This window comes from Arvicanthis niloticus, chromosome 6 (assembly GCF_011762505.2).
Source record: "Arvicanthis niloticus isolate mArvNil1 chromosome 6, mArvNil1.pat.X, whole genome shotgun sequence".
Taxonomy (NCBI): Eukaryota; Metazoa; Chordata; class Mammalia; order Rodentia; family Muridae; genus Arvicanthis; species Arvicanthis niloticus.
The window spans coordinates 63,372,214-63,385,235 of NC_047663.1; positions in this window are offsets into that span (position 1 = coordinate 63,372,214).

Consider the following 13,022-nt stretch of genomic DNA (forward strand, 5'->3'; position numbering starts at 1 on the left):
CCTCCAGACTCACCCAAGCTGAGCCCAGTGACAACAAGATTAGCCTGCAGAGCCAGAGCTGCACAGCAGCTTCAAAACCCAGAAATACAGCAGGCTAGACCTGTGGCTTGGTGACAGGGACGCTTGGGAACAGTCCCTCTGCAGAGGTGAGCAGGGGACTGTTGGGAGATGCTATTTGGGAAGGCTAGGATATAACCACATCCCCCTTGGCCATCGGCCTGTCCTCTCCCCTCCTCCACAGTGTTCCTGGACTGTTGCCTACCCATTCCTCAAGGACCAGCACCACCTTCCGGTGTCTGCACCTCCTGTCTCTCCCATAATGCTGCTTTTCTCCAAACTGACATAGTTCTAATGAACGGAGTCCACTTCTAATGCCCGTGGGCGGAACAGTTCCCAAAAGGGAAGTAAAACTGGAAGACACTGCTGGGAGGGAACGCGTTCTAGGACTGGGTCGCACTGCCTCGCTCAGTCTCTGGAAGGATATGTGGGTTGTGAACTGGGCAGCCAGATCAAAGTACTGTCAGGACAACATACAGTGGCTTCGGGTTTTAGAGCATCAGTGTGCCCAGTAGTCTTAGAAGGTCACCCACCAAAGTGAGCAGTGGAGACTGTGGCTTACAGGGTGGCCCTAGAGGCCTTTGGTGCTTAAGGTGGACAAGGCAGGATGCTGAGGCTTGTGAGTTGCTGCCAGTTTTGCTTGTAATTCCAAACAGATGTCTCTGGCTGAGGCAGAGAGATCCAGTCAATTTAATAATTTGATAAGGACAGTGTGCTTCTGCCTTTACCAAGCAAGTCACCAGCAGGAAGGAAAGATGGAGAAGTGTTCCAGCCACAAGCTCTCAGCACATTCTAGAAGGAAAACAAAACAAAACACACAATACTTTTCTTATTTTGGGCTCTGTATTTATTTATTCAGCAAGCGCTTCCTGAGTGTGGAACACATGCCCAGCTTATGTTTGGTGCTTTAATACCACTGTAAACACAACAGGCGTGCACTGTGATTTTTTTTTTAAATGGTACAAGGGATAGAACCCAGGGCCTTCCCTTGCTAGACCTGTGCTTTCCCACCAAGCCACACCCATCTGTCTTGTTTTCCATTTAACTTTATTTTGAGACAAGGTTTTGCCAAGTTGTCCGGGATGACTGTGAACTTGTGATTGCCCTGCTTCAGCAGCTAAAGTAGCTGCGATTGCAGACGGGCATAACCATACCCAGCTGCCAGAAGCTCTTAAAGGACTGTGGCACCATGGGGAAGGGACACTGCCCAAGGGGAGTCTCACCTCCTGGGGAGACCTTCATCTCATTCAGTATCAGTATGAACCAATTTTCCATCCCCCTCTTCTCAAACCAGGTGCAGATGCTCTTGTGAGCCTTCTGCAGAAGTGGTCTTCTGGGCTGCTACTCCTGAGGCTGGTGGGTAGACTCTTCTCCTAGGATGCAAACAGCCTGTGCAGAGGCTAGGGGTGGGCAGAGTGTCATGACAGTTGCTGACTCTCATCTCCGGGCTTGTGAAATAGAATTCCCAAAGAACATGGAGCTTGAAACAACATGTTAAGAAACCTGGCTTCCGAGAGGCCTCATAGGGTTTGAAGTGAGTCATTTAAAAACATTATTTCTGTATCAAGGTGTTAGCATGTATAGGTGTGGATATGCATGCATGCCTGCATGCAGGTCACTGTCACACCAGAAGAGGGCACCGGATCCCATTACAGATGGTTGTGAGCCACCATGTGGTTGCTGGGAATTGAACTCAGGAACCCTGGAAGAACTGTCAGTCCTCTTAACCACTGAGTCATCTCTCCAGCACCATTTTATTATTCCTTTAAGACAGGGTACCCACTCTAACTGGAAGCCAGGTTGGCTACTAGCAAGCCCATAAATACCCATGCTTCTGCCACAGCAAAAAGCTTAGTAGCCAATTAGATTTTCATGTGGCTTCTAGAGATTTGAACTCAGGTCCTCTTGCTTAAGCGTCAGATCCTCTTACGCACTGAACGGTCTTCCCAGCCCTGAAGCAAACCACCTCTGCTATCTAGGTTTGTCTCTTGAGCTACAAAACAGGCAGGACCAGATGACCATGAGGTCTGGATCTAGTTTTAGATTTGGGTTTGTTTGTTTGTTTGTTTGTTTTTTTGATGTTGATTTTTTTGTTTGTTTCTCTGAGAGGGTTTTGTGTGGCCCACACTAGCCTCAAATTCATTAGGGTAAGGCTAGCTTTGAACTTCTCACTCTTCCCAGTTCTACCTGGCAAGTGTTGAGACGATAGCCCTAACCTATCACACACATCTTGTTTTCGTTTTATAAGACAAGATGCCAGTCCTGCCTAACCTGTAACATACCATAGCTCAGGCTAGCTTGAAACTCTTCCAGTTCTCCCACGTCAGCCTCCTCGTGCTGGGACTGACTCCAGGCACGAAGTAATACCAGCAAGTTGGTTGAGACTGGTTTTTTGTTTTTGTTTTTTTTTTTTGGGGGGGGTGTCCTATAAGAGTAAGTTATTAGGCCAGGTATGATGGCACACACCTGTGATCCCAGCTTTCAGGATGCAAGTATGAGATCATCCTGAGCTATATAGAGATATCCTGTTGCAAAGACAAAGCAAGCTGGATGTGGTACTACTCACCTCCTCACCCATGGCCCTGGCGCTGTAAGTGGAGGCAGCGGAGTTAGTACAAAAATAACTTAGGGGTTAATAGTGGGTCAGAGCACTCCCTGCTCTTACAGAGGATCTGAGCTTTCTAGCACCAGGCTGCTGCTCACAACTGCTTTTAATTCCAGCTTCAGAGGAATCCCAACACCCTCTTCTGGCCTCCACAGACACTGTACTTACATATGAAAATACACACTCATACACATAAACATGCATAAATAGTTAAAAATCAAGCCAGGCATGGTGCAGTGTGCTTTTTTAATCCCAGCACTTGAGAGGCAGAGGGAAGCAGATCTCTCAGGTTGAGGTCAGCCTGGTCTACAGAGTGAGTTCCAGGAAGGCCAGGGCTGTACAGAGAGATCCCATCTCAAAACCAACCAACCAACCAAACTTTTAGAAAATCATTAAAATAATATAAGATGCTTACAAAGAAGTAAAACTTCAAAGTGGCTCCGTTAGTAAAGGCACTGTCGATCAAGCCCGAGTTTCATCCCCAGAATGCACATGGTAGGAAGAAAAGACTCCTAGCGGTTGCCTTCTGAACCCAACTTGTGTGCCATGGTCTGCGTGTGAACACATCCACAAATAAGCTAATTAAAATATAATAAAACATTGTACTATAAATGATACCCATCACATAAGGACAATACACATACATAAGCCACAGTGTGGTGAAACTACCAAACTAGACCACTCTGTGGGCAGAATGGAAGATTTGTTGGGGCTCATACTGGGACAGAGAGAAGAGCAAAGGCCCTAAGGCAAGCAGATTTTATATATATATGTCAGTCAGCAGCTGGTGATCTGAGCTGACACAGGCTGTCCGGATCCAGATCCTTGCATAAGATAGGTGACCTTTGGGGGAGGTTAAGGGGAGTTCCTGAATGATGGTGAGTGGGTTCTAGCAAACGGGGACCCCTTAAAAATTCTGCTTTTCTAGTAAATGGAACCCTCCCTTTAGGCTTGTTTACCCAATGACAGTCCTTCTGTTTAGCCAGCCAGGGTCCTTCTGTTTAGGTCAATGTCCTCAGCACTGTCATTTGGGGAGGTAGAGAGTTGGACCTGACAGGATATTCATCTTCCACACAGAACACCCAGGAACCTTGACTCTGAAAGAAAATCTGGAAAAACTGGTCCCCAGATAACCTCAATATGCTACTGTCTCCACTCAGCCCACCCTCAGCCTGTTTCTCTATCCTCCATTTAGATTTTTGTTTTGTTTTGTTTTTGAGACAGGATTTCTCTGTACACCCCTGGCTGTCCTGGAACTCACTCTATAGACCAGTGTGGCCTTGAACTCAGAGATCTGCCTGCCTCTGCCTCCTGAATGAGTGCTGGGATTAAAGATGTGAGCCACCACTGCCCAGCTAATATTTAGATTATTTTTGTTTGTTTGTTTTTTGTTTTTTGTTTTTTCAAGACAGGGTTTCTCTGTGTAGTCCTGGCTGTCGTGGAACTCACTCTGTAGACCAGGGTGGCCTCGAACACAGAAATCCGCCTGCCTCTGCCTCCCAAGTGCTGGGATTAAAGGCATGTGCCACCACTGCCCGGCTAATATTTAGATTCTTAAGTTGTAATTTATCTAAATTGGGTTTGTTCGATTTTTTGTTTGCTGAAATAAGCCAGCATCTGCTTTCCCCAGACTAATGCTTAAAAGTATTAAATTTGGAAAAATCGTAGCGCAAGCTAAATTCTCTTTAAAGGAGAATCAGTTCATCATAATACAAGAAAGCTTGGTTTTTAGTGTATATTGTAATAATGTCTTATTTTCTCTTTCCCAGTGTGTCCCTGATCTTAAATGCAACTCACTGTTCTGAAAAATTACCTAATATCATTTTGTAAGATAGCAACAAGGAATGTCTTTCTTTTCTTTAAATTTGAAGGGTCTTATATATTCCAGACTGGCCTCACACCTGGTATGCAACAGATGCTAACCTTGAAGGTCTTTTTATTTATTATTTGAACGTGTGTTTGAGCATGTGTGTGTGCGTGTGCGTGTGCGTGTGCGTGTGCATGAGAACAGTCCCTGGCATACATCTCATCTTCTGCCTTATCCGACACAGGGCTTCTCTTGCCTTTACTCACAACTGTATGTAGACTCCAGGCTAGCTGGCTCATGAGCTTCTGGGGACTCCACTCCCTGCCTCTGGGTTACAGATGTGCACAGACGTGCACGGTTGTATCTGGCTTTTACCTGGGTCCTCCTGCTTCTGTTTCCTGAGTGCTGGAATTACAGACATCTGCCACCACACCCAATTTATGCAATATGAGGGATGGAAACCAGGGGTTCTGGCACTGGTCCCTGGAACAGCATCTCCAGGGATTTGCAACATTGCTCAGACAAAATGATGAATATGCCGTTGTTCGCTAGTGTGACACACTTTAGTGCATTGTTCATGCCCAGCAGGCTGATCTCCCTTGGAGCATCCATCCAGTCTGTGACACTCACTCCTGCCTTCAGGCCACACTGTACTTTGTCAGAGAATATGAGCACCAGATTCAAGTTAAGCCACTAAATCTCTGTCAAAATTGAATCAAACTTGGATCTTCCTGGGGCCTCCTATTCAATCCCTAGTCTGTGTGATCTCCACGGAAAGAGTTCAGAGGATACTCACCAGCCTACAGAAGACAGAATTCATAACAGTAAACCAAGACACTCTGGAGGAAGACAGAGTAGACTTGAACACTTTAAAGATGGAGAATAGACAATGCCAGAGAGAACACTGTGCCAGCGGATATCTTTAGGGGACACTTTATTCTATTTCTCTCTCTCTCTCTTAGATTTGTTTGTTTGTTTGTTTATTTATTGTATGACTGCTCTATCTGCATGTACACCTGCAGGCCAGAGTAGGGCATCAGAACTCACTATAGAGTATTGTGAGCCATCAAGTGGTTGCTGGGAACTGAACTCAGGACCTCTGGAAGAGCAGCTGGTGCTCTTTACTGCTGAGCCATCTCTCCAGCTCTTCTATTTTTTAAAGTCCTTAGACAGGGCCTCTTTCCTGACCAGGTGATTGATAGACACACTTGGATTGACTCTTAAGGGAGGGAACAAGAATATTTGAATATTTGTTCCTTCACAGGAAGCTGCTGGCTAGATGATAATATTAGGATTTTTCTCTTTTATTAAGCCATTTAGTGTGTGTGTGTGTGTGTGTGTGTGTGTGTGTGTGTGTGGCCAGAGGAATAGGAATTGGTTCTCTCCGTTCAGCTTGCTTTAAGGCAAGCTCTCTCTTTTCTGTTATTGAACTTCCTGTTGAGTCTCCTGTCTTGCCCGGCCCCCCAGTCTTACCTCCAAGTGCTGAGATTAAAAGACTGGAGCCATTTCAGTGGCTTTTTATTCTCATGTGGCTTTCATCAAACTCAGGTTTGATCTGCCTAGCAAATGCTGACCCACAAAGCTGTCACTGAAAAGCCTCATCCCCACACCGAAGCAAAGGTCAGAATCCTGCTGTTTCAGCTCCGGCTTTCACAAGCTGCCGACTATGAGGGTGGAATCCACCCTGCAGAACTCTGTGATGCTGTTCTCTTACTAGCTCCTACACACGTACATCAGAACAAGACCAGCCTAAGATAACTCCCAGCTCTAAGATTAGGGAGACAGCAAAAGGCAGAGAAGGGTGGGGGTGGGCAGTTCAGGGATCTAGCTGCTCTTCCTGAGGACAGGAGCTCAGTCTCCTTACCTTCATCAGGTGACTCACAACCTCCTATAACTTAATCTGATATCCTCTTCTGGCCTCTAAGGGCACACATGGACACATACACACATACTGATTTTTTTTTTAAAGATTTATTTATTTATTTAATGTATATGAGTACACCATTGCTCTCTTCAGACACACCAGAAGAGGGCATCAGATCCCATTACAGATGGCTGTGAGCCACCATGTGGATGCTGGGAATTGAACTCAGGTCCTCTGGAAGAGCAGTCGGTGCTCTTAACTACTGAGCCATCTCTCCAGCCTCACATACTGAATTTTGAGCCCCTGTTTCCCTACATGGCCCTGGCTGGCCTGGAACTCAGACATTCACATGCTGCTCGGCCTCCTGGGTTAATGGCGTTCGTCACCACACTCAGCCCAATTTAAAAAAAAAAAAAAAAATTGTTTTGTTTTTGTTTTTCCGACAGGGTTTCTCTGTGTAGCCCTGACTGTCCTAGACCTCACTCTGTAGACCAGGCTGGTCTCAAACTCGGGGATCCTCCTGTCTCTGCCTCCTGAGTGTTGAAATTAAAGGTGTGTGCCACCACCACCAGTAAAAAAATTTAAAGGTAGAAAAAAATAATTTAGCCTTCAAAGAGGAAAGAAAAAAAATATATTTTAAAAAGTGATGTTTTTGGTAGTGCACTCCTTTAATCCCAGTATTCAAGAAACAGAGGCAGGAGGATCTCTGTGAGTTCCAGGACAGACAGAAATACATGGTTAGATCCTATCTTTTAAAAAATGGGTACAGAACTATCATTTTAAATATTTATAGATGTTATTAATTACCCTTGTCAAAATTACTAATTTGTACTGAATTGTTGGCAAAGTGAGGTCATTTCTGTGTGCGAGGACCCTCTGCCTCCCTCCTCCTCTTGGGAGCACTCTTATGAAACCTAGTCTATGCCAGGCAGGGAGGGGGTCAGGTAGCAAAATGCTTGACATAAATACCATGAACTACACCTCACCTGCAGGGATTCTGATGACCATTTCCAGAGACAGCTCATGGTCATGTTGGCATAACTCAAAACCAAACAGCACCTGAGGAAACCTTTGCGGCTCTCAGGAAATCACAGGTCAATGGTTATACTACTACTTACATAGGCCCAGGGCCTCCCATTCCTGAGGAAAGTCATCCTTGGCCTACAAGTGTTTCTAGAACAGAGCCTGGGTACAATCCTTATCCCTTAATTTCAACAGCACCTGGTTCTCACAACTCAGCTCTGCCTCTTAAATGGCCATGGAGGTCCTGGGTTGGGGGTCTCTTAGATCAACAGTACCCCAGAGATCAGGCTCCTATCTAACTGTAACTTAAAGGCTGTGATAAGCCCTCCCCTGCTTCCTCTCTTGGACTTTCCCCACAGTCTTAGAACCTCGAGTCCTCTCAACTGATGGTTTCGACTTTGTTAGATTCTGTCCGTGAGAAACCCTGGTGCTGGTGTCTGTGTGGGCTTATTTTACCAAACTTAATGGTCTCCAGCTCCAGCCATCTTTAGGACTTTCTGGTCATTCTCTGTGTGGCCGAGTGCTGCTCTACTGGGTATCTCAGTTTTGATTTGTCCGTTCACTGTTGGTGAACAATTAAGTTGCCCCTTCTTCTCTCCCTTCCTTGTGAGTATGATAATGACATTAAATTCAGGGCCTCCTAAGCAGGGGACAGGCTCTATCATTGAGAACACGGCACACCTCTTTTTATTTTTATTTTTATTTTTTAAAGTTTTTTTTTTTCCCGCACTCAGGAGGCAGAGGCAGGTGGATTTCTGAGTTCGAGGCCAGCCTGGTCTACAGAGTGAGTTTTTTTGGTTTTTCGAGACAGGGTTTCTCAGTGTAGTCCTGGCTGTCGTGGAACTCACTCTGTAGACCAGGCTGGCCTCGAACTCAGAAATCCACCTGCCTCTGCCTCCCAAGTGCTGGGATTAAAGGCGTGCACCACCACCGCCCGGCAAATCATTTTAACTCACAAATAAAACATCATACAGCTGGCCCAAGGAAGCCAAATACTTGGCTAGTCCAACTCTACTAATCTCAGTGAACCACACAATGGACATAGCCTTCCGTGGCCACTTAAGCAATGGAGCTGTTAAGGACCAGAGGGTTACTTGGAGGTTTACGCTTCTATTACCGATCAGGATCTTACCCTGAAGGACTTAGCTCATCAGAGCGTACTTTCCATTCCTTCAGTTCGAACTTCTTGGTCAGGTTAACCCTGCATTCGAAAGTCTACACTGCCTCAGCACCCAGCTGAAACTTTACATGGAGTTGCCCTCAGTTCTAAGCACACTCCAGAAACTGATTAAAAAAAAAAAAAATGAGAGTTTGCAGACTGTAGCTCTGCCAGCCAGGCTTCCCAGTAGGGAATGTCAGGCTTTCTGGGTTCTGCATTACCACCCCCACAGAAGGCCATGTGTGGGTGTGACTGTGTGGCTCCACAACAAGCCCACAGCCATATAACTGCAAATGCCTGCCATCCGACCAGACTGTCAGGGGAGCCACCTGGGAAGAGAAGCTTTGGTTTCTGCATGTCATCCTGAGTGTTCATCTGCTCAGCATCTAAATATTCTAAACTGTCTAAAAGATGAACTGTGTGTGTGTGTGTGTGTGTGTGTGTGTGTGTGTGTGTGTGTAGGCACACACGTGCACGCCCCAGAGCGTGAACTCATACACAAGTGCGAGTATGTACATATGTGCATCCCTCAGGGATCGCAAGGCATTGGACCCCTTGGAGCTGGAGGTACAGGTGTTTGTGGGATACCTGGCTTGTTACTTGGGTTCCAGGGTCAAAACTCTAGGCTTCATGACTGTGCTACAAGTACTCTAACCACTGAGCCACCCTCCAGCCCCTCACCTTTAAATTATTTATTCTTTATTTTGAGGCAGGTGTTGTTAAAATATCCAAGGGGCTTTCAGGTAGCTGGGATTCCAGGTTTGCAGCACCATATTGACACTCCCTCCATCTCTCAACAACTGTAAGCAGTGATTTGGTGGACGTGAGAGTACAGATATCCCAGGGTTCGGACATCATTAAATACACCCATTGGCTAGCCCTGGATCACCTACCTACCTGTGAATTCCAAATGCTGGGAATTAGGGCACAGCCTCCATACCTGGTTGGCAGCTCCTTTTTCTCTTTTGAGAAGTTTTATTTTATTTTTTATTAAAGATAAAATTTGCTGTTGTTAATCCTTCTCCCTCAGCCCCTTCTTTCTCTTGCACCCCACAGCCTCCTTTCTGCCTCTTGTGCTCTGTGTTCTTGTGTTCTCAGCTTACTCTCTGACTTTCTCCTATCTGGTTCCAGAGCCTATGCCCCCCCCCACCTCTCTCTCTTCTTTCTCTCTCTCTCTCCCTCCCCCACCTCTCTCTCACACACACACACACACACACACACACACACACACACACACACACGAGCATTAAAAGTTATGAGTGGCATCTGAGAGAGAGAACTTGCAATTTTTGTCTGAGACTGGATTACCTCATGGTATAATCCTTTTCAAATTCATCTTTTTTTTTTTTTTTTTTTTTTTTTTTTTTGGTTTTTCGAGACAGGGTTTCTCTGTATAGCCCTGACTGTCCTGGAACTCACTCTGTAGACCAGGCTGGCCTCGAACTCAGAAATCCACCTGCCTCTGCCTCCCAAGTGCTGGGATTAAAGGTGTGCGCCACCACCGCCAGTGTGCACATCTCTATGGCAGTTTGGTGGTTTGAATGAGGATGGTCCCCATGGGCTCCTATATTTGAAAGCTTGCCCCCTCCCCCCACCCCCCCACCCCCCCCCCCCGTTAGTGGAACTGTTTGAGAAGGATTAGAAGGAGTGACTTTGTTGGAGGAGGCGTGTCACTGGGGGTAGGGCAACTTGCAGATCAGATGTGAGCTCTCAGCTACTTCTCCAGCACCATCCCTGCCTACCTTCTGCCACAATCCCTCCCATGGTAATCCTGAATTAACCCCTCTGAAACTGTAAGCAAGCCCCCAATTAAATATTTTATTTTAAAAGTTGCCTTGGTCAAGGTGTCTCTTCACAATAGTAGAACACTAGCTAAGACATAGTATATGGAGCCCTGTGGGTATACGCCAAGGAAGGCTGGACTGGCTCATGCACTACTTTCATTTTGTTTTGTTTTGTTTTTAGTTTCATTTGTCTGCTGGGATTAAAGGTGTGCATCGGCTGTGGTGCAAGGTCCACGTTTAATGTCTGAGACACATCCGTGCTGATTTCTGTGATGGCTGGGCTAGTTTCAATCCTCTGCCAGTGTACTGAGATCCCCTTCACCTGGGTCTTTGCCAGAACTTTTTATCTTTCAGAAAGAGACATGCTTGCTAGATGTACATACCTCAGAGTTCCAGCCCAGGAGAGGTAGAAGCAGAAGAATCTAGACTTCAAGGTCATCCTCAGTCACCATGGTGCGGCCAGCTGAGACTACATGAGACCAGGTCTCAAAGGAAAAAAAAAGAAAGAAAGAAACAAGCAAGAAAATGAAGCCACTCACTCCTATAACAAAAAGTGAAATGCTACAATTTGTTTATTGATTGCAGTTTGAACCAGTAAAAGTAAAGTGTATTTATTCTTTTAAAATTCCATATAGTGTCTTGGTCATACCCATCCACAAGTTCTTCCATTCATCTTTCTGTTTGCACGGTGGAGGGTATTTTGTTGTTTTAAAAGATTTTACTTCTGTGTGTGTGTGTGTGCATCTGTGTGTGTCTTTGTGTGTGTTTGTTTTTCTGTGTGTGTGCCTCTGTGTGTTTTTCTGTGTGTTTCTGTGTGTTTCTGTGTGTGTGTGTGTGTGTGTGTGTGTGTGTTTGTGTGGCTCTGGAAGTCAGAATCGGGTGTCAGATCCTCTGGAGCTGGAATTAACAGCAGCTATGATCCATATGCTGTGGGTACCAGGAACCTACCTAATCCTCTGCACAAGTAGTGTTTGCTTTCAATCGCTGGACTGTCTATGTCTCCTGCCTCTTTTGATTCTCTTACATTACATTTTATTCACTTGCTTATTTGATGTGGGGGAATGGGGAGGGAGAATGTGGGCAAGTGTGCACCAGTAGAGTTCCATTCTCTTCTCACACCATGTGGGTGACGACTGAGCTCGTGAAGTCAGAGTCATCTCTCCAGACCCTCGAACGTGCTGTGATCTTCCCTCCTCTGCTTCCTGAGTTGTGGGAGGCACCATGCTTGGCTCATATGCCAGTTTTTATATACAGGATTTCATATACAGGGTTGTATATACAGGTTTATGTTAGAGAACAAAACCTCAAGACTTTCAATGGAACATGTGGTGCACACATACACACACACACACACACATACACACACACACACACGGAGGAAAACATCCGCCCACATGAAACATAACCATATAGATATAGACAGAAGCACCATGGAGGCGTGGGTACAGTGCACACACTGTGTGTGTGAAAACACCTACGTCCGCTGTGCATATAAAGCAAACTTAATAAACAGAAGTACAATGGAATCTTGATTTAATTCCAAGCTTCATGTTCTCCGACAGGAACAGGAGGGTTAAAGTGGGATTGTCCAGGGTCTGAGGAGGCAGTGCAGCAGGTGAAAACACTTTCTACAGAAGCATGAGGACCTGAACATGAACCCCCAGAACTCACGGACAAGCAGGTGCAGTGGCATGGATCAGTAACTCCAGCACATCTATAACGAGATGGGAGCCAGAGACAGAAGGATGCAGTACAGTGGGAAACAGAGATTGTGTGTGCCTCAAAGTAGAAGATGAAGAGGAGGTCGCAACACTGAGCTTGCCCTCTGACCTCACATGTGTGCCCACATACCAAAAAGTCTACACTAAACAAACAAACAAAAACTGAAGGGGCTGGAGCGATGGCTCAACAGTTAAGAGCATCGGCTGTTCTTGCAGAGGACCTGAGTTCCGTTCCCGGCACCCACATGGCAGCTCACAACCATGCCTAGTTCCAGCTTCAGGGTCCTTGTACCCTCATCTGAATTACATGGGCATCAAGCATGCACACGGTGCATACACTAACATGTATGCAAAACATGCATGCACATAAAATAAATAAATCTAAAAATCCAAAAAACCCTGAATTTCAGTTGCACCCCACAGAAAGCTTCCAGAGAGGAGAGCTGTGTCCTAGTCTCAGTGGAACTGATCTGTATCCCGAAAGCCTATGCTGCATCTCCATGGAAACAGATGATGGCAAGGATCACCTTCCATGGCAGTCACAACATTTACAGAGCTGAATCAGATTTATCTTGACACAAAGGTCTCCTGTAGCTCAGGCTAGCCTCAAACTCCCTAAGTAACTGAGGATGACCTTGATCTGCTACAGTCCTCCCTCCCCTCCTCCGAAATGCTGGGTTCACACAAGTGTTCACCTCTCCTAGTTCGTGCAGTGCTGGGGCATCAAACCCAGGGCCTCATGCATGTCAGGCGAGCACTCTACCTACTCAGCCACAGCTACAGCTCTTTAAATCTAGGCTGAAAACCGTGTATGTGGTCTGAGTAAAGCTCAGCCTCCCCTGTATACACTGAAGCCCCGTCTGGGCCACTTGAGATGGCACACACACGGAATCCTAGTACTTTGGAGGCTGAATCCAGAGATTCTTAAGTTTGAGACAAACCACCTGGGAGGAAACAGGTGAGCTTGGAGACACATGGCTCAGGGCAAGGAGAACCCTGGGC